The sequence below is a fragment of the Zonotrichia leucophrys genome, chromosome 12 (genome assembly GCF_028769735.1).
Source record: "Zonotrichia leucophrys gambelii isolate GWCS_2022_RI chromosome 12, RI_Zleu_2.0, whole genome shotgun sequence".
Classification (NCBI taxonomy): domain Eukaryota; kingdom Metazoa; phylum Chordata; class Aves; order Passeriformes; family Passerellidae; genus Zonotrichia; species Zonotrichia leucophrys.
In genome coordinates, this window is record NC_088182.1 from 2,305,550 (window position 1) to 2,326,304 (window position 20,755).

The window sequence follows — 20,755 nt, forward strand, 5'->3', positions numbered from 1 at the left end:
AAAAAAAAAAAAAAAAAGTGTAACAACAGGGATTTGGGGCCAAATTCCACAGTGGTGCTGGTGGAGGAGCTTCACCCCAGGTTTATTGGTGTGACCATCTATGGAATGGGATCGGTATGGCAGAAGAAAGGAATGGAAATGAAAAATGTGGAGGGAAAGGCTTTAATCCAGAGAGTGCATGCACAGCCCTTTTATTCTGCAGCCTCAGCTTTCCCTCCCACCAGCTTCCACATCTCTATTATCTTTTGAATTTGGCCTTCCACACTTTTGTATTCCTCATGTGCCAGGAAATAAGTCTGTCCCAGCCAGGCTTGCATTCCTGGCACACCATTGCTCCTGATCTCTCTATTGTCTCCTGAGCACCTGATTCCAAGGCATCTAATGTGAATTTTCTCATGAATGCCAATGATATACAGCTACATTTTTCTTTTCAAACTTTTTATCCCTGAGGCGCTTTCTGCACTCAAACTATTTTCCAGATATCCATAGCAGAGTGAATAGCAAACACTTGCAGCTACCAGAGCAGGAGGAGAAGCGACCAGTTTGCCAGGCTCCAGCAAGATTTACGTATGCTGTTGGAGTTCTCAGTGCTTATTTAGAATTATTGAACCATATTTTGAGGGAGAAAAGCACCCCGTGCTATTTAACAAAGGTTTCCGATACTGATCGCTCCTGTTTTTCCTCTCTCACAAAAGGACTTGGATTTCCATTTGGTTTTCACTCCTGACTGCTATTGCTTACTTTTCCTAGGGAAACTGAAAATATTGTGGCTCATTTGCAATTCAAATTCAGTGCATGGAGCCCTCGGGGAGGGTTTAAATCTTGTGTTTTCAAAACATTTTCCTAACTCCAAGCAAACAGCTCGTTGTGTTTCAGGTGACATTGAGATCCTACAGAGTGTGGGACACTACAGAGGATTTTGGTGTCTTAAACTCCCCAAATTAAGGCATTTGAGGAGGAATGGGATGGACTTTCTCTGGTGTCCCAGATGGACTCACCAGCATTGAAATGGTCCTGGCACAGGGAATTTGTGGATGCACAACCCTGGAAGTGCCCAAGGCCAGGGTGGATGGAGCTTGGAGCAGCCTGGGATAGTGGAAATGATGCCTCAGGTTTAACTTTTCTATTTTTCAGGTTCTGTGCTGCTTTAGTGCTGTGCAGTTCTGAGCTTCACATCAGGGCATGGTGAGCTCTGTGCACAGAGCAGGGAGACAAAACAATTCCTGCTCCAGCTGGGCACCAAGGACAAATGATCCCAATCTCAGCCCAGGAGCACAAACCCCGTGGGCTGGAGAGAGAAAAACAAGCAGGGTGGGACTGCCTGGGCTAAAGCTGGGATGGGACAATGAACTGCAAGGTGCAAATGGAGCAGAACTGATCCCAGGGACAGAGCCCGTGCCCGGCCGTGCATTTTGGGGCCATTTTGGTTCATCTTGGGTGCAGCCCTGGCTGGGCTCTGGTGCTGCCCAAGGTGGATCCATGGAGGAGATGCTTTGAATAAATCCCTGCTTTATTCTGTGACTCTGCCCAGCCTCTGTTCCAGGGCAGCCTGCACAGGGATCAGAAGGTGTCTCTGCCATGGCAGGGGTGGCACTGGATGGGCTTTAAGGTCCCTTGCAACTCAACCCATTCCATGATTCTAAACATCCTTGTCAGGATTCACACGTTCTTTAACAGCCAAGTGCAAGACAAGGAAGGATTTAAATATCTTTTAAATGATTTTGATTATTTGCTGTGTGCCAAACCTTGTGTGGGCATTCCAGCTGTAAATAACCCTGTCTGCACAGGCAAGAGCCAATGAGAGAATTTGCTGTACTTAACCCAAATACAAAGGCTGAAAGGTAGAAACCCCAGTGGGCTTTGCTGTTGACAAATCAGCATTAAAATGTCTTTCAACAGCAAAGCGCTTAAGTGATAATGAATATTACAGAGAATAACCCAGTCCTAGCCCTCGTGCAGGTGTAGCTATCTCATACAACCCCATTTTAAGCTGTATTTTGACACCCTTTTTTAAAGTTTATACACTATGCAATGCCAGTAATCAGCCTGAAAGCGCTGATTGCTCATTCTTTGGTTAAAACAGTGCTGCTCTCATTTTAATCCCTAAATATGTGGGAATGAACCTCCAGCACCTGTGTGAACTCTGTCCTGGAGGTGTTGGTGGGATGAAAGCATCAGTTCAGCCCTCAGAGATTTGTGGGAACTACAGGAGAGAATGAGAGAATGTTTTCCATGTGAATTAGAATTTAGAAATTTTCATCATAAAGATAATTTCCAACAACAAGGAGATTCTCTCACAGTCATTTAATACAGACTGCAGCAATTACTGAGCAAACATTGAGATGGAAAAAGTCTGATAAAAATGCTTCCAAGGCCTGGCAGAAATGTAAGTGTGGATCAATTTTCAATACAATACACTATGAATAAAGTTTTTGAAGAGATCTGAAAGTGTTAAATTTACCAAATCTGATAATATCACTTTTGAACCAATTATTACTTTTCTTTTAACTTGTTCACAAACACTAAAGCTGCAGATCTTGATGGCACCAAGCACTGGGAATGAAGAGCACACATTGTTCTTCCCAGGTGAAAAGTTTAATATCTACTTCATATCTGTGAGTGAAAGCTTAAGAAAACCTCCTTCTAAATATTAACAGTGTAATAATGATTAAAAAATTGATTCTGTTTTGAGTGAAGTCAGCAGCAAAATTCCCATTTCTTCAGTAAAAAGAGGATCAAAATGAGAATATCATCAAAAGACAGTGTGCAGGTTTCTTCAAAGATATGGAGGTTAATAAAGGAATTGTTGATAAACTTTTACAATGATATTTTGAAGACTTCATCTCTTTCAGGATCTCATGCAGCAGTTGTTTCTCTCTGAGCCTGATATCCCAGTAATGCTTTCATTTGTGCCACCCTAAAGTCTCTTATTAGGTGTTGGCAGTTTAATCTTCTGCTTCTTCACATTCAATATCCCAGATCTTTTTATTAAAATCAATATTAAAGGCATTGTGATATCTTTATGGGGCTCTCCTTTCAAATAAACAGTATCTTTAGTATTTATTATTTTTGCTGCTGCACTTCTCACACACCTGGTCCTCCAGCTGGTGGCCTTCACAACACCTTAAAAAAAATAAATAAAGGCGATTTCTTTCCCCACTGGACACAGAGAATTCCATTCCAATCCACCAAACTTTCTTCCCAAAGGGAATGTGGAGTTGAGCAAAACATCCCTGGAGTTTTGGAGTTGGAGAAATGTTCTTTTGAACCAGTAGGTTCAAGGACAAGCACCTGCAGAAGGGACCAGGGCATCCACCTGCCACTCCTGCCTCAGAAATTTCTGGATCAGGGTTAAAATTTGCCAAAAAAAAAAAAAAAAAAAAAGAAGTGAAACTGAAGCTAATTTTAGACAAGAACCTGGAAATCTTCCAGATTATTAACAACTGGCTTTCAGCCTGTCAGGAAGTATTAATAGTACCATGAAAGGAAATTATGAACTGTAGATTTCCCCTGAGAGCTGTCAGGAAATATTTGGATTTTTTAATACCCATATACTGCAGTGCAGCAATAAATAAAGTGGCCAGGACTAGTTCTGGGCTGACCTGGGTGAGCACGGATTTAAACCATGATTAGGTGGAATTCTAACCAACAGAAATAGGAGCAAGCAGGGCTGCAATCCCAGGGTGACTTTAAGATTAGCTGAACCATCCATAACCATTATTTTTGCCCGAGATGAAGGCTGTAATCATTTTATTTGCATTTGTGCATGCAGGGGTGTCAGGAGGGAAAGTTAATTTCAAGGCTTATTGTTTAACAAGTAATGATTCAGTGTGAAATGAGGATCCTTCCCATCCCCTTCCTCCTTGTGATGCCGTTGCTGTTTATTGCTATCATTTAGAATCTCTTGGATAATGAGGAAAAGGAAGAAAATAATCAGCTGGTTTCTGGATGAAATTGGACTTAATTCAGCATAATCTATGTATTTTAAGATAGAGGACACAGCCAAGTGGAATAATCAGAGCAGCAAACAGATTGCTTTGATGTCTAGACAGGTTTGAAGATGATCTGGAGATGGGATGAGGAATACAAATGATTTCCCTCTTCTGCTGGAGCTCCAGAGCTGGAAGATGTGGAACTGGTGGAGGAAAGCGAGGCTGAGAATAAGGCTGTGCAGCACTTTGGATTAAAGCCTTTCTCCTTTCATTTCCATCTTCTTGCATACCGATCCTCCAAGATGGTCACACAATAAACCGGGATGAAGCTCCACCAGCCATGGAATTTGGCCCAATCTTGTTACACTTTTTTTTTTTTTTTTTTTCTCCCACGAGGTCAAACAACACCAAGCTGGAGTTTCTAAAGGATCCCCCATGGAAAATCCAGATCCAAGAGGGATCCTGAGCCCTGGGTGGGTGAAGGGGATGCCCTGAGGGGGCTCTCACACCAGCCAAGCCAGGCAGGAGGAAGGACAAGGACTGGAAACTGGGAAAGTGTGGGAAATGGATTCATAGAGCTTTGCAAATAACTCTGGTTACTTTGGAGAAATAGAACTGTGAAAGATGCATTGGAGTGGGAGCCAGGAGGGGTGAATTTAGAGGATTGGCTTTAAGGCATTTACAGCATGGGGTGGCTAAAGCTGACAGGCCAAGAAATGCTTATAATGCACTGTAATTAAGAAATACTTGGCTTCTGATTGTGATGGCATGAATTACAACATCTGTATTGTCTCACCCTTCCCATGAGACTGAAAATGGAATAAAAGTTTTTAAAACACCTCTCAGTTGCCCCATCTCTGGGTCAGATAGAGGCTTAATCCAACAGGAAAGCCTCTCTGCCCAGAGTGAGCAGAAATTCCACTGTTCTCCATTAAAATTATTGAGTTATTAATTCCACTGTTCTCCATTAAAATTATTGAGTTATTAGGGTTTAATAAATATAAATAGCCATGTCCTTCTTTAACAATTTTAACAATAACCACTGTTTAGATTTTGAGAAGATGGCTGTGTTTCAAGTCAGGGAATAACTTATAGACTTTTTTTTTGTATTTAAATTGGCAATTTGAGAAGAAAACATGATTATGAGCTGTGAATTTGAGTGTATTGGAGAAGAACATGTCAATGTGAGCTGAATAGAGGTACAACTTCAGATTCATTTTATTACAGAGAATGTTTTGGTGCATTTAAAACAAAATTATCTATTTTTCCCTTTTTATGCATTAAATATGTTTTTATTTTGCTACAAGTTCCATATGAACATCTAAATTCCCGCAAAGTCACCTCAAAGTCATTTCACATGATGAACTGTATCAAGTTGCTTGAAAATCATGATGTAATCCTGGGCCTAAAATGAATTGATTTGTGATTATTTGTTGCTTATTAATTAATTCCTTCTGCAGTTCATGCTCTTTCCTAGAACTCATGTATGAGCTGTTTTTACCAGTGGGTAAAAGGAAGAGATAGAGAGAAACATTAATCCATTTTATGACTTTAATTATTATTAGAGGCCTGCTTTGCACATGGCAGATGATTTGTTAGAAATTGATTTTATTCCTGGATAATTGCCCTGCACTCCAAACAAGTCACACACGCAGGAATTGATGCATTTGCATCTGCTGGATATGCAGCAGACAATTCCTACAAACCCAGAGCAGGTTAGGAAAGCAAAATGTTTGCTGGAATAGTAATCAGGATTTAGGGAACTTTTCCATTCCTGGGTGCACTAAAGAACTTGAACTTGCTATTCTGGAGGTGTTCTGGGTTTTTAGCAGGTAAACAGGGTTGGCTACTCCAGGGTGAGAGCAGGAAAACCTTGACCTTCATGGAAAAATGCAAATTTGCACCAGCTGGGAACCAGGACCAAATCTATTTGGCAGAAGAACTCTTTGAATTTATCTGGTTTATGATAAGAATAATAATTTTACTTAGAGTCTCCTAATACACAGAGAGGTATATTTAGGATGCACTTATTTATGTATGCAGTTATTTCAAATAAATCTATTCCAAAATTCCAAAACGTGAGGGGCTGTGAAAGGCCAGGACTGGATATAAATATTTAGCAAGAGATTTATTTCCCCTGGCAGTGCATTTTTTTTTTTTTCCAGAGGCAGAACTTCCTTTTCATTTCTGCTTTGTTTCCTCATCCATTAAACTGGACACTGCAATCTAACAGGATTTTCACCTGTTGCCTTTTAGCATCAGCTCTCCAAGGAGCCTCTTTTATCCCCTTCTATTCAGTGCTTTCATTTCCACTCTCTTTATGCACCAAAATATGTTGTTGGAATCACAGAGAATAATTGAGAGGAGAGAATGCCAAATGATCTGTTCTAACACAGAAAAGGAAAAGTGAATTTAGCACTGCTGTCTCACCCCAGGCCGTGAGGAGAACTTGGCAAAGTCCTGATGCAAATGATTTTGCTGTTGAAGTGCCCAAATTGCAACAGGGTGCTGGAGAATTATTCCAATTATTCCCTCACCACCACGGTCCTGAGCACCCAGGAAAAGTGCAGGGAAAACTCCAAATTAACCAGAGAAATCTCCAGAGGGAAAAATCCTGAGGGTTTCAATGATGTTATTGTGAAATATATTTCATATATTGTGAAAATTCCATGTTTAGCTGGTTCTACCTCCCTTTTCATCCCCCTGCTCTGTATTTTCCATTCCACTTTTATATCCTATTTCTGTGTACTTCCCAAGCAGTTCCTGCATCCTTAATCCATTTTGTGCCATTCTGGTGGCACAAGAAGTGAAATTTCTCTGCTTTCATTCCTGCATCAAAATGTTTGTTGTAAACTCTTACAGTTGTTGGTTCAGCAGAACTGAAGAATATCAAAATCTGTCTTTCCACAGCAAAGGGATTCTTTCCTCATTCTCTTATCATTCCTTCATCCCTTATCAAAAGCAACTTTTTGCCTTTTGGAGTCTCTACCAAAGCACACGATTTCACCAAACCTCTTACAAAGGCTGTCCTTTGTTTTAAGTCAAAACCACCACATTTAGAACATGAAAAAAATGTTTTGTCCCAAGAAATCCATGAGTGCATTCATTATCAAGGAGTCACATTTTCATTTTCCACGTGGATAAAAACAAAACAATTCAACATCCCAAATTTCCCCTTCCTTTTTAAAGGTGCCCAAGAGAAATTGCCTTCAAAACGGGAGGCTGGTGATTTAACACTGCTAATATTCCAGAGAAAAACAAGGATTTTTTAAAGGAAAACATTGAATTTTAGGGGTCTTTGGAATTTAAGCTCTCTGCTTCAGGGTCTGTCTAATGCCAGCTTTGTGGAATGGCTGCTCCATACAGAAATTGCTAATTAACAAATTTTCAGGTGCATTCTTTGCTGAAGGATCACTCTCATACCAGCTGAAAAAGATGGATTTAGGTGTTTTGTTGAATTTGGGTACATATTGAAAGGAAAAAAATAAATCATTTGATTTATAGTTTGATTGGTAAACCTGAACAGTGAAACCCCCATGGTTACATCTCTCCTCCCTCTCTGGGGACTCTTTCCATGGGACAAGGATCTGAAATATTTAACAATAAAGTTTCCTTTTCTAGTCTTTCTTTCAGCTCTCAGGAAGCTGTGCTGGTCATGCCCCGTTTCAGGGAGGTTCAGACCAATTTCACACCAGCACTGACACCAGCTCAGAGCCACCTCTGGAGCCTTGGCCAACCCCAACCTGCTGTTCCCCCAGCACCATCAAACCCACCCCAACAGCCGCAGAAAAAACACTGTAAAAGCCTCATTTTCAGCTCACATCCCTGCAAAGCTGCTCCATCATCGAGTTTCTACACATTTCCTTGGAGCTGCAGTGGTAAAACCCCAAAATAGAGTTTGGTGTCTAATGGGCTTTAAAGTGCTTCTGGTTTAGAGGGAGAGACTTTGAGGAGGATCCCGTGGTGAAGTGTCTGCACTTTGTCAAGCTCATCACACCTTCCCTGGAGTTCTGCTCTTAATAATGCAGATTGTTTCCTGGATACTGAGCTCTTCCCCAACTCCTTGTCATGCTTGTGTCTGATTGTGCTCATAAATTCCTCTAATAACTCCTGCTGGTGTCACTCTGTGTCACTCTGAGCCTCGGCTCGCTCCCTCTCGCAGCCCAGGCTCTCTTGCAGGTTCAGCAAGAGTTTAGGAGATGGAATGGAGATGATAAGGAGGAGATGGCCCTGCTTTTCAGGCTTAAAAACATCCATTTACTGGTGCTGATCTAAATAATGGACTATTTCTCTTTTTCCCCTGACACATAAAACAATGTTGTTACCTCATAATGACACAAATCCATTTTTTTTTCACCAGTTCTGTGCTAAGAGCAACACAGGGATTATTTCTATTCCTCTCATGGTCTGCTCCTCTCACAAAAATCTGTCATCCTTCAAGGGAAATAGCAAGCTTGGGGTCTGAAGGGATTCACTCTGTGGCATTCACATTTTCTGAAAAATCCCTTCACCCAGGATTTTTCTCCTGGGAAGCTGAGAAGCCTCAGAGAAAAATGAAAACAAATATTGTCTCATTTGCTTCTCCTGTGTTGTGCTCACACGTGGAATGTGTTTGGAGATTGTTTACCCACAGGTGATTGTTTCATTGGATTCTGGTGCGGGTTACTTCCACTCTTTGGCCAATCAGGGCCAAGCTGTGCTGGGACTCTGGAAAGAGTCATGAGTTTTCATTATTATCTTTTTAGCCTTCTATCTGTATCCTTTCTGTATTCTTTAGTGCAGTAAAGCATTCTTTAATATGATATTGTATCATAAAATAATAAATTAACCTTCTGAGAACACAGAGTCAAATTCATCCCTCCCTTCATCACTGTCTTTTGATTTTCTTTCTTTTATAGGCAAACCAGAAAAAGTTCACCACCATGTACTTCTATTCCTTTACCCAGGCAAATCCCACAGCCACAACTGCTCTGTGTGGAGGGGAAATCACCCAGGAATTAATGGAGATAATAACGTGCAAGGGCTGCTCCAGCCCAGGGAAAGGGGAACACATCCCACTGATTTCAGCAAGATTTAGATCAGATTCCCCAAGATTGGAGCTTCACTTAACTTATGAGACAGCCTCAAATTGGCTTTTACTCTGTGTGTATCTCCAGGTCAGTGCACTCATACTTCAAGCAGGACCTACTGAGTAAAATCTCCTTTTATGTTTGTGTGCTTGGCTCCAAAAAATAAAACATAAAAAAGAAAGGTCGCATTTGCTCTGGAGTTTTGCTCCTTTGCTTTGAAATTACACCGGGAAAAATGATGTTGTGTACAGGCCAAAGGATATTGCAGAGAGAAAAGTTGTATTAGAGAAAGAACATCTTAGTCATAAGCACCAGGCACTGCAGTGAATTTCCTCACTGGGGTGGGGATCATTCTTCCTGAGAGCTTTTCCAGCCCTCCTGATCCAAATCACCAAAGCCAAGCTGATCTCTATTTGAGCAGCCCCCAGGCTGCTGCTCAGAGCTCCTTCCCTTCCCTCCATTACTCACATCCAGCAGGAAATTCCTGCCAGGAAATAAACAGAGTGTGCAGCTACACCTGAACATCTCTTCTGCACTCATTCCCTGTCCCAAGCTTTATGCCCTCATCATTTTCCTGGATTACTTTTTATTATATTTCCTGATATTATCAACTGTGACATCCATGTGGCCAAGCTGGGCAGCCACAGGCTTGATGGAAATAAAAGTTGTCCCTTCAAGAAGATTCCAGGCAGTTTGTTTCTGTTTCCTTTGGTCTCATTAGGCTGCCACCACAAGATTAATGGTTTGGGTTAAGAGTAATTTAGTTTATGGCACAATAGGTATGAAAGGTTATTCCTTCTTATGCCCTCCTCACATAAAACCTCCCTTAAAAAAAGCAAAGTCTTTATGTCTCAATAAACAGAAGCCACAGAGAAATTGTGTAACAAATTACATATTGGATAACCATCTATAAAATTTTATTGGCTTATGAGGTTTGCATTGATTTGAATTTTACCCAAAGCATTACTGCTCCTCCAAAACACTGAAATAAAAGCAAAACAGAAACATCCATTAGGGTTTTTTTTATTTTTTTAACAGTGAAACACCTCTGAGGAATGTGAATTCGTGGGAACAGCCTGGAGATGCACTGTCCCTGATCAGCTCTTCCTGCTCGTTCCAAGCCCAGCCTGGGCTGGAAGTGTCTCGGAGTCTCTGTGGTCAGGATGACCCCAAGATGTGTCACAGTCTCTTTTCCCAGCCTGGCAGCTGAAGGAGGAGTCAGGATTCTCCTGTTCTGCTTTTCAAGGTTGTTTATTTGCTGTTTTCTATAAAATTCTTTCTCTGACCCACCGAGGTCTTTCCAGCAGGTCGGGTTCAGGCACACTGACTGCCTGGTGTTATCTTTTTGTACTAAAAACTACCTGTACATTATTTTCAATAATTTTCCAATATCTATCACCTGTGTTAGACAGTGAGTTTCTACTCCAAACCCATCCAAAAGTGCCACCATCACTTATTGTGTACATTATTTACAATAATTTTCCAATGCCTATCACCTTTGTTAGACACTGTCTCTACTCCAAACCAATCCAAAAGTGCCACCATCACCCAGAAGATGGAGGCCAAGAAGAAGAAAGAAGGAGGACAAGGCACACCCAAATCTCTCTATCTTGGCTTCTGAACCCCCACTCTAAAAACTCAAAATCCTAGTTTTTTATCTTGTAACAAGTTAACCATCGTTCTACTTAAATTTTCATGCCTTGTGAGTCCTCATATAAGGTTGGTAATTGTTTTTTCCAAGGGCTAAAATGGAAGGCGCAGTTGGTTTTGACCCCGTGCCAAGGTCTCTGAGCTCCCTGTCTGTGGGATCTCAGCACCTCAGGACTGAGGTGCCACCGAGACCACCCTTGGGGGGCTCGGGAGTCCTGGAATGTTCCAGAAGTGTCTGGTGGCTGCACTTTGATCCTACACAGGAGACGACACCTGTATGAGGACAGGAGGGTTTCACCGGGGTGAATGGTGAAGGGATTGGTTAATTAGAGGGTGAGACACAGGGTTTAGGATTTCTGTACAGGGGGGTTTAGAGAAGTAAGATGGAGGAATTGGGGCGTGTCCTGTCCTTCTTCTTCTTCTTCTTCTCCTCCATCTTCTGTGGTGATGGTGGCACTTTGGGATTGGTCATTACTGAAAGTGCACTGGACAATAAGAATAAAAAGGATTGGGGAAAAATGATAAATATTGTACACGTAACTATGAGTATAAAGATAGGTGACTGTCCGGAGGGCAGGACAGTGTGCTCATGCCTGTCGGGGTCTCGAGTCCTCCAGGGCAGCCAGAGGAATGTCCTGGGCTCTGGCAGGAGTGCAGAGTTGGGCTGGGCTTTAGAGGAAGGCAGAGTTAACCCAAGCTCTGGAGCTGACTGATGCAGTGAGACCATCCTGGAGCATCTCTTGCGCCTTTGGCTGTGCAGGGCTGGCTCTGCATGGTCCCTAACTCCCTCCCACTCTGTGCTCTCTCATTCTATAACCTCACAAACACTTTCTCACCTGCTTTTTGTTCCCTCAAAGCATTGCTTTTGCTTCTGTGGATTCCAGTGAGAGGTTTTATGACTTACTCACACTCCAGTGAGCCCAATGGGGCCCCCTGGTTAGTCAGGGCTGGGCTTTTATTTTTGGGTATTGCTGCTGCTGCTTCCCTGGCTGCTCAATCCACCCCCTCAGCATCCTCCAACAAAGCAGTTTCCTGCTAATTCCTTTCAGGGCTTAGCTGGATTTGGAATCAATCTTGCTGAGAAAGTCAGCCAGACAAAGAGGTAAAATCGTGACAGGCTTAGTCATTTTTGTTTTGCCTGAATCAGTGAGAAAGGTGCTTTTCTTCTCAGCTCTTCAGTTCAAATGTAACTTTCATTCTGCTAATTTTTGACAGAAGTTTGATTTTGGGGCTGTCTCACCTATGTCTTCCAAATCAATCCCCTGAATCCCTAACCCAAAGTTTAATATCATCCATTATTCAACACCTTCAGTAGGACTAACTTGAAAATGAGTAATCTCTGAGTAAAGCTGTGCAATTAATGCTGAAATACCTCAAGTACAGAGGAATTCCAAACAGCACTCCCCACAGCTTTCCTCAGAGCATCCCAAAATGCCTCTGAAGTCTCTTGTTGTCAGCATTTCTCTGAGATTCAGTGGTAGATCCTGGCTGACTTTAGTGGCCATTTTGCATTAAAGCGAAAAAAATATTTTTCCTGAAAATTTAATTCCACACCAGCTCTTCTTCCACTGAGCTTTGCCCATTTTGCCCTATCATTTTTATCACTCTTTAATTTGCCATATCAATCATTCCATGGGTGCTGCTCCCAAGCACAGCCTCCCCTCACTCTCACCATGGAAGGGCTTTTCACACCCTGGACTTTCCCTTCTCCTTGAGGTATTTTTTGCGCTGCCTTTGGACAAATCTCCCACTTTGGCAGCCTTTCCATTCTTTGTAGCTCCAACAGGCTGTGTTTTATTTGGAAACATTGCATTTACTACATCCTAAAGTGGCCATTATTGTTCAGCTGTGCTCACCACTGCTCCCCTTTCCCTCCCCTCTCTTTCCAGCTGCTTTCCCAACTTACCCAGCGTGTCCAGGCTCACTCATCCCTGCCTGCACCAGATTCAGCACAGTTATGCTTCTTCCCCCCAGCTCAGTGTCCTCAGAGGAGTATTTAGGTTAAGAACAGTTTATTCCTGGTTGGAACTGCAGCAATTGTGAGCAGGTTCATAAGCCAGGATTCTCCTTTGCTGCAGGCAGCTGAGTGAGAGCTGAGGTGATGGAGTCAGACCTGGAGAGGGGGATGGAGCAGCCCTGGCTCCATGTCTGGGGCATGGCAGCAGCACAGGGGGTGGATAATCCTATTAACAGGCAGGGAAAAAATATGGAAAAGTGGCCAAATGATGGATTAAACACCCAGCTCTGTGCTCAGCACACAGGGAACAGGAAGGGCTCTGTGAGACCTGAGCAGGAGCTTCAGGGAGCCCCACATGAGCAAGGGGTATTTCACAGAATACTGGGATTCTGAGCTTGGAAAATCCCTCCAGGATCAAATCCCAGGATTCTGAGCTTGGAAAAGCCCTCCAGGATCATCCAGTGCAGCCTGTGCCCAATGCCCACCTTGTCCCCAGCCCAGAGCTCTGAGTCCCACCTGCAGCCCTTCCTGGGATGGGCTCTGCATCTCCTCACTCTTCCTCACCTCCAGGGATGGGGGTTCCACCTCTCCATCCTTCCTCACCACACCTCCAGCCCAGCACAGGTGATTTTCCTGGCAATTTTTGCACAGACTTCAGCCTGACTTTATCCTGCTCAAATCCGCTTGGTACTTAAACAGCAACAACAAATATTCGGAGCACATTCAGCTCTACAAGAATTCTCTCCTTTGAAAAAAAAAAAAGGAATCTGTTTGTTTCTTTTTATGTAAATTTTTTCAGAGAATCACAGAACACTTTGAATTGGAAAACACCATAAAAAAATCTTGTCCCAACCCCCTGCCATGGGCAGGGACACCTTTAGCCCAGGTTTTTGCAAAGGAATTCATGAATAGCTGTTCCTATTTCAATGATGTAGGAAACACAGATTTTCCTTGTAAGATCCCTCTGACAAGCCTTTCCCCTGTGGCTCTGCCCTCACAGACAGATGGGAATGCAGCTGCCCAGGCATTAGAATTTTATACCAAACATTGGCATTTATTTGGATTTTGGGGTGGGAAAATTGAAAATACAAACCTAACTGATGGATTTGGTGGAATAGAGGAGCCTGAGCATGTTCAGGAAAGAAATTAGACCTGCACCTCCAGTGGTTGTGCAGTCACACAGGAGAGGAAAGGGTTAAAGATAATATTTATGGCTTTTAGCTTTGTGTGATAGCTCCAGAAAGGGCTGGGTGACCTCTGTGGAGAGGCTGCAGCAATGTGTCACCACTAATGATATCAGTGCTGAGGGAAAGGTGGCAGTTTAAGTGACTTTAACAGGGGTAAAACCTCTAACCCGCTGTGCAGCCCAAGTGCTCCCTCTAAACCAGCAGCCAAAACAATTTCTGGGAGAGAAATTCCCTCTCTGGGGCCTGCAGAGCTTCCCTGCTATTGCCAACCAAAGGAAAACAAACCCATCAGTGGGGAAACGAGGGAAATGGGCAGAATGGATCAGTGTGGGGAGAGTCTGGATGTGCAGTGCCAGGGACAATGACAGTGCCATGGGTAAAACAGGGTAAAACAGCTCCAGGGTTATCCCCCTCTGTCACTACAGGACATGAAAAACACAAGCTCACACTGCTGCTCTCAAGGTGAAGAAAAAGAGAAGTTTATTAGACTCCAACATTTATAGATTTCCAAAAGTGACAGCGGATTGGAGGGTGACAGTGCCACCTCTCCAATGACACTGGACACACCAACAGTCCATCAAATTTTTTCCTCCTCCATAAAAGAATGCAAAACAACGAGTTATTTACTGAAAGTGTGTGAGAAAGTTCCTTACAAGAATGTCAACATCAGAAGGCTCAGAAAATCTTAAAAACCAAGGTGACACCCCTCTAAAGCATCAGGAGCAGTGGAACAGCGGCTGCCAGCTGATGGATCAGAGGAGGGAAACTGAGGCACGAGGTCAGGCTGTGGGTGCCCAGTGCTGGCTCTGCTGTGGGAACCCAGGACATCCCTCTGGCTGTCCAGGATGGCCAGGACCCTGCCAGGGGGCTCAGAGACCCTGGCACGGAGCCCAGAACACCTGCGGGTTTGATATGACCCGTGGAGCAAATTACCAACCTTGGATGAAGATCAGCAAGCCCTGACAGTTTAAACAGAATACTAGTGAAGGTATCACGGGGTGGAAAAGTAGATTTTGGGGGTTTTGGTATGGGGGTTCAGGGAGCAAATGGAGGGAACGGGGCATGTCCAGCCTTTCTCCTTCTTCTTCTCTACCTCCATCTTCTGCTGTGATGGTGGCACTTTTAGACTGGTTTACAGTAGAAGCTCACTGTCTAACACAGGTGATAGGTATTGGAAAGTAATTGTAAATATTGTACATGTAGTTTTTAGTATAAAAAGATAACACCGCCCCAGGGGCGGGCAGAGTGCCTGGACTGTCCTGCAGAGTGGACCTTGGCTGGACAGGAGAAAGAATTTTATAGATAAGATACAATAAACAACCTTGAGACTGAGAAATGAAGAGCTCTTACTCCTTCTTCAACCACTGGGCTGGGAAAAGAGACTTTTGAACTTTTCTCAGGGTCTCTCTGATAAGCTAAAGATCCCGACACTCTGTGAAGAATTTTGGGTTTGTTTTCCTTTCCTTGGCTCCAGGACAAACCCTTGGAAGCTGCAACACCCTGGGAAAGGCAGGGATTCACAGATCCACTGCTCACCGGCCCAGATTCTGCCCTGACTGAGGGTTTTCAGCTGAGGGTGGGACTCTGGGTAGTCCATGTGACACAGCTCTCTCATTTAGCTGATAAGAATCTCCACCTTATCTGGCTTCCTTTCCAAATGGAGGGAGTACAATTTCCAGGGAGGTTTGCTCTGGTCCCGCTGCTTTTGTAATTTCATGGTAGGATTATCAGAAACTGCTGGAAGAGATGAAGTTGCAGAAACTTCTGTGCTTTTAATCCCCATTTCTCTCACCAAAGGCACCACTCGTGTTCTGCACACACCAAACTGGCTGAGGGAATGTCTGGGAGAAATGGATTTGAATGGCTGAAGAGCACCAGGGTTTCAGAACAGTGCCAAGCTTTCTGTGATGCAGGCAGGCCCATTCCTGATGTCCTGACCCCACAACAGACCAGGCAGTGGGAAAGGTGTGTTTGAAGCAGAAATAATCACTAAATGTCTGAAAATTCATTCATTTCAATGAGAAACTTGGTGCAGAACTGTCTCAGACATCTTTTATGAAAATCCTTTCCTTAGGATTTTTCCTCCTGAGAAGCTGAGAGGCCTCAGGAACAAAATGCAAACATTGATTATCTGCTGCTGTGGAATGCAACAGGTGCATCTGGGATTGGTCTCATGTGGTTGTTTCTAATTAATGGCCAATCACAGTCAGCTGGCTCGGACAGAATCCGAGCCACAAACCTTTGTTATCATTCCTTTTTATTCTTAGCTTAGCCAGCCTTCTGATGAAACCTTTTATTCTATTCTTTTAGTATAGTTTTAATGTAATATATATCATAAAATAATCAATCAGCCTTCTGGAACATGGAGTCAGATCCTCATCTCTTCCCTCCTCCTGGGACCCCTGTGAACACCATCACACAAAATTCATCCCAGCCAGGTCCTACATTCCCAGTGTGAATCACAGGGATGGGAATTAAAATCAGGTGCTGCTCAAAGGTACACACTTGGTATTTACACTCCTTTTTCCAGCCAGTCTTGCCCCATTTAATAAGAGATAAGTTTAATAAGAGCATTTTAATACAAGATTCCTTGCAGCCATCCCCACAAAGAGAGATTTGGGATCTCATGATTTGATTGTAGCCATGGGAGAGCTGAATTCATTACTAAATATAAAGTATTTGTATTTTTTCTGAAGAATCTCATTAAAAAAATGGATCTTATTGGTGATCACATCAGGGTGTGCTGAAGAGAAGGAAGGATTTATTGCAGGAAAAGTAGGCAGAGTGTTTTTATTTGTTTGAGCTGCCTCAGGTGGGAGCTGGATCAGAACCCTGGGGAGGGTTTTTGTGTACCTGGGTCATTCATGTTTGGATATAGCCAATAAACCAGTTCCTGGGAAATCAATTCCACTCCTTCCCATAATATTGTGTTGTGCAAAGAGCAAGGACAGAACACAGCTCCTCTCATCATTCTGATGTTTTCCATCTCTTTTAACAAGAGCATTACAGCAGATGCTGTCAGGAATTTTAATAAAACAAACTGCCTTTCTGACTCACTTGGTCCTTTCCTTCTGGTCTTCATAGGCTAAAAATACATCTGAGGGTGTGAGGGAAATTATTTTTCTCCCCAGCTCCTTCCTCCCATCCCTCTGTCTCAGTGTTCCCCTCAGCACTGCATGCTCTGGAGTTGGAACTCTTAGAGGAAACCCAGAACACAAAAACCACAAAAATGAATAAAGAGATGAGATATAATAATGAAATTTCTTGGGTTGGAAGGGACCTTAAAGCTCATCTCATTCCATGGGCAGGGACACCTCCCACTGTCCCAGGTGCTCCAGCCCCAGTGTCCAGCCTGGCCTTGGGCACTGCCAGGGATCCAGGGGCAGCCCCAGCTGCTCTGGAATTCCATCCCAGCCCCTTCCCACCCTCACAGGGAGCAATTCCTGATTCACAATATCCCATCCAAACCTATTCTTTCCCAGTGGGAGCCATTCCCTGTGTCCTGTCCCTCCATCCTTGTCCCCAGTCCCTCTCCAGCTCTCCTGGAGCCCCTTCAGGCCCTGGAAAGCTGCATTAAAACAGATCCATCATTTTTCCCCCAAAATTTTGGGAAGAATCCCCTTTTCCCTCCAGAATAAAAGCAGCAGGAAGTGCTGAGCAGTTTCCTCATCCAGCAAGAAAAGCCCCAGCTGGAGCTTCTGCACCAGGAGCTCCTTGGAGGAGAGGAGACAGAGCTGAGAGCACAAAGGTACGGAGAAATTCCATCTTTTCCTCCCTGCTTCTTCTCCAGCCGCTGAAACTGAGCGGTTCAAGTCCCCATGAGGGATTTTAGTGCAGAAATATCTTGCTGGCTCGTTGCTCTGTGCTGACCTGGTGTGTTTAGCACTTTCCTAGCTCCAGGTAGGGTTTCCAGAGCTCTGATGCTCTGTCTCACACTTGTGTGTGGTTTTTTCCTCCAAAAGATGAAGAATTGTTAAGTACAGTGCCCGGATCTATTTTAATTTGGGTTGTTTGCTGTGATTAGGGCACTTGAACATGCTTTGTTCTCTTTTTAAGGTGTTTATTTTTTCCTTTAATATTCTACACTTGTGGAAAGCCTTTGTGTAAATAAGAGAATTGTGGAGCCTGATCATTTTTGGCTGGAAACAGGGTCACCCACTCACCTAAATTCTGCTATTTCTGGGGGTTTTGTGTGTCCCAGGGATGGTTTTTGCCAAGCAGGGAGTTGTAGCTGTAAAACTGAGCCTGGATTTCTTCGTGTCTCCGCTTCTCCTGGAGACAGACGAAGTTACAAATTTCCCCAAGCACAGAGTTATGGCCAGCCTGAATGCAGCCCTTGGGAAGAAGGAATAAATGACTTTTTGGGCCAGACTTGCTGATTTTCCTCCTCTGCAAGGGCCTCCCCTGCTCCTGAGACAGAGGCTGGGGACAAGCAGGGCACCATTAAAATGGTTTTTTGTGTCTCACTGTCCCTGAGGAAGGTGAGCAGAGGCCAATCTGTGGCAATCTTCTGCAATAAACTCAGTTTTTAACAGAAGGAATACTGTAACGTGCAGCTTTGGGGAGGAAAATACAAATTTGATGCTGTTTCGTAGAGCTGATTCATCCCCACACACTCACAACATATATTCTAATGAAAATTCTCAGCTCAAACACAAACAGTGCTTTGAGCCACCCAGCTTTGTGTTTTAAGGCCCCTTGGGCGCACTGGCACCTTGTTCTGTGAGGGAAATACTTGCTCCAGTGGCAAGAAATTCATTTTAGGGTAGCTTATTATGCACCACAAACCTTTTTAATAGTGGTCATAAAGCTGGAAGCAAAGGAAAAGAGACATGGCTCCTGCTTGATTTAAAGCACTTAGGTTGTTATGGATTATTTATAATTTTATCCTCAGCATGGAAGGTAAAACTTGTAATCCATGGCCAGCAGTACCTCACCAGCATCTGAAACCCACAGCTGCAAACATTGGGGGGTTTTTATTTTCCTTTTTTTCCACGATAAAGTGTGATCTATGGTTGTTGCTGGCTTCATGGAGGTACTGATTTGGGACTTTTTAGTGTCATAAAACCCACGAAGCAGAGACTTGTGGAATGTGAAACACTGACACAGTGCCTCTGGAGCACCACAGGCAAAGCTGGCTGATGGAGATGGGTTATTTGTGGGGATTTGTGGTGCCTGGAATTGCAAACACTGCAGGGTTTAGTGGCACACACTGAAAAATTCTCTGAACTTTCAGGACTTTGTGTGGAAGTCACAAGTCTCCTTTGTTTGGGGAAGAAAAATAAAAACGGAGGTGGAAATGCTCCTTCAAGGAGTAAATATTTGGATTTTAACTCACAATATTTATCTGCAAAGGGTTGCAGTGCTGATAAAAGGACAAGTAACTGTTATTTGCAGAGTGTTTGCATCTTGCTTGATCATTCAGCTCCATAAATGCTGCAGGAAATTGTCAGCTTGGAGCATCCTGCTGGAGGAGCCCCTTCCCACATACAACAACTGTCTGAATCCCAGGATCCACCCCAAAAGCACCATGGGAATGTCTGATTTAACAGAAAGTTCTAGTCAGGCTCTTGTTTTTGGAAGCACAGACTTCCCAAACTTTTGATAAAGTATCACATCCTTTAAAGCTGTGTCATGCAGTGTAAATAAACAACAACATCCAAACTAACGCTCCTGCAGGTCCTTGGGTGCAGACCCAAAGTTCAGCACAGGCCGTGAACCTGCTTTATATTCTCCTCTGACGATTCAAATGAGCAACAGGGATAAACTTTCCTTTTAGGACTTACCTACGTTTCCCTGCAGATTTATATTTATTGCTTTTCCACCTTCAGCGGGCAGAAATGAGGTTAGGCTCTCATTACCCACTCCAGCTTTTCACACGCTGCAGAAAGTCGTCTGGAAGTGCCAGAATTAGCACCGTCATGCTCTGTGTGCCCGTTCCACTGCAGCAGGGAGCTGAGAGAGCCCCAGTGCTGCACCTGTGGTGCCTGTGGCCAGCACAGGCTGCGCTCTGCTCGCCTCGCCCTCACTCGCATACAAATCCATCCCACACCTCCTTTTCTGCCCAGAACGCGCCCGTTTGCAGCATCAGCCATTTCCAGGCACGCAGGAGAAATAAAGCAGCCACTTTTTCCCCCTTCTCTCCCCCTTATGCAAATGAAAAGGAGCGAGGAAGGATGAAAAGCCAGCCCAGCGAGCGCGGCTCCCCAGCAGCATCCACACACGGCAGCCACACGCGTCTGTACTTACAGAGCAGGGACATGTCTGGGGTCTCCACAATTTCCTGCAGGACTGTTGGGAGCTCTCAGCGAGGCAGGGTGCTCAGCGAGGCAGAACGGAGCCGTGTGGAAGGTCTGTGCAGCTGGGAGATAATGGAACTGTTTTCCCAGCTGGGACCACGAGCCTTTTATCCGCGGAGCGTTGCGCGGCTCTTCGCCGGTGCTGAGCGTGAAATGCGCTGCCTTCCCCACGCTGCTCCAGCCAGAACCCACACAATTAGTGCCTCAATCAGATAAACAGCTCCTGCAGTTTGTGCACAGCCCCGTCTGGAAATTGGGGATGTATAGAAATCAGCTCTGCCTGGCTCATCCTTCAGGAAAGCTGAGCGAGCGAAAGCGCAGCTGTCAGAGCGGAGCATGAAAGATTAAATGTGCTCTTGCTGTTCCTCTCGTACAAATATGAGCTCCTGTCAGGTAATCACAAACCTCTCTCCTCAAAAACTGGGTCACTGCACTGGGCTTAGGTTTGGAGCAGGAGTGGGAAGAGTTTTGTTTGGTCCTGGTCCCCACAGCCCTGCCAGGCTCAGGTTGTGGGGTGGGAGCTGTCATTGAATCCCATCCCAGCCCTGGGTGACCTCTGCAAACACTCAACTGCCCCTTCCTATGTCACATATTGAACAAATTTAAATTTAATTAGGGAGGGGAGACTTGCTTGTCTAAAGCAGCACAGACATAAATTCTG

General features: G+C 44.0%; 1 protein-coding gene across 2 annotated transcripts in view; it reads right to left on the reverse strand.

Moving 5' to 3' along the window:
- The window catches only part of CNTN6 (contactin 6), a 131,788-nt gene extending 111,392 nt beyond the window's left edge, over positions 1-20,396 (reverse strand). For both annotated transcript variants that reach the window (XM_064724073.1, XM_064724072.1), the window contains exon 1: positions 20,045-20,396. The gene's annotated coding sequence lies outside the window, so the exon portion shown is untranslated. The remainder of the gene's footprint in view (positions 1-20,044) is intronic.
- Positions 20,397-20,755: the final 359 nt, after the last annotated feature.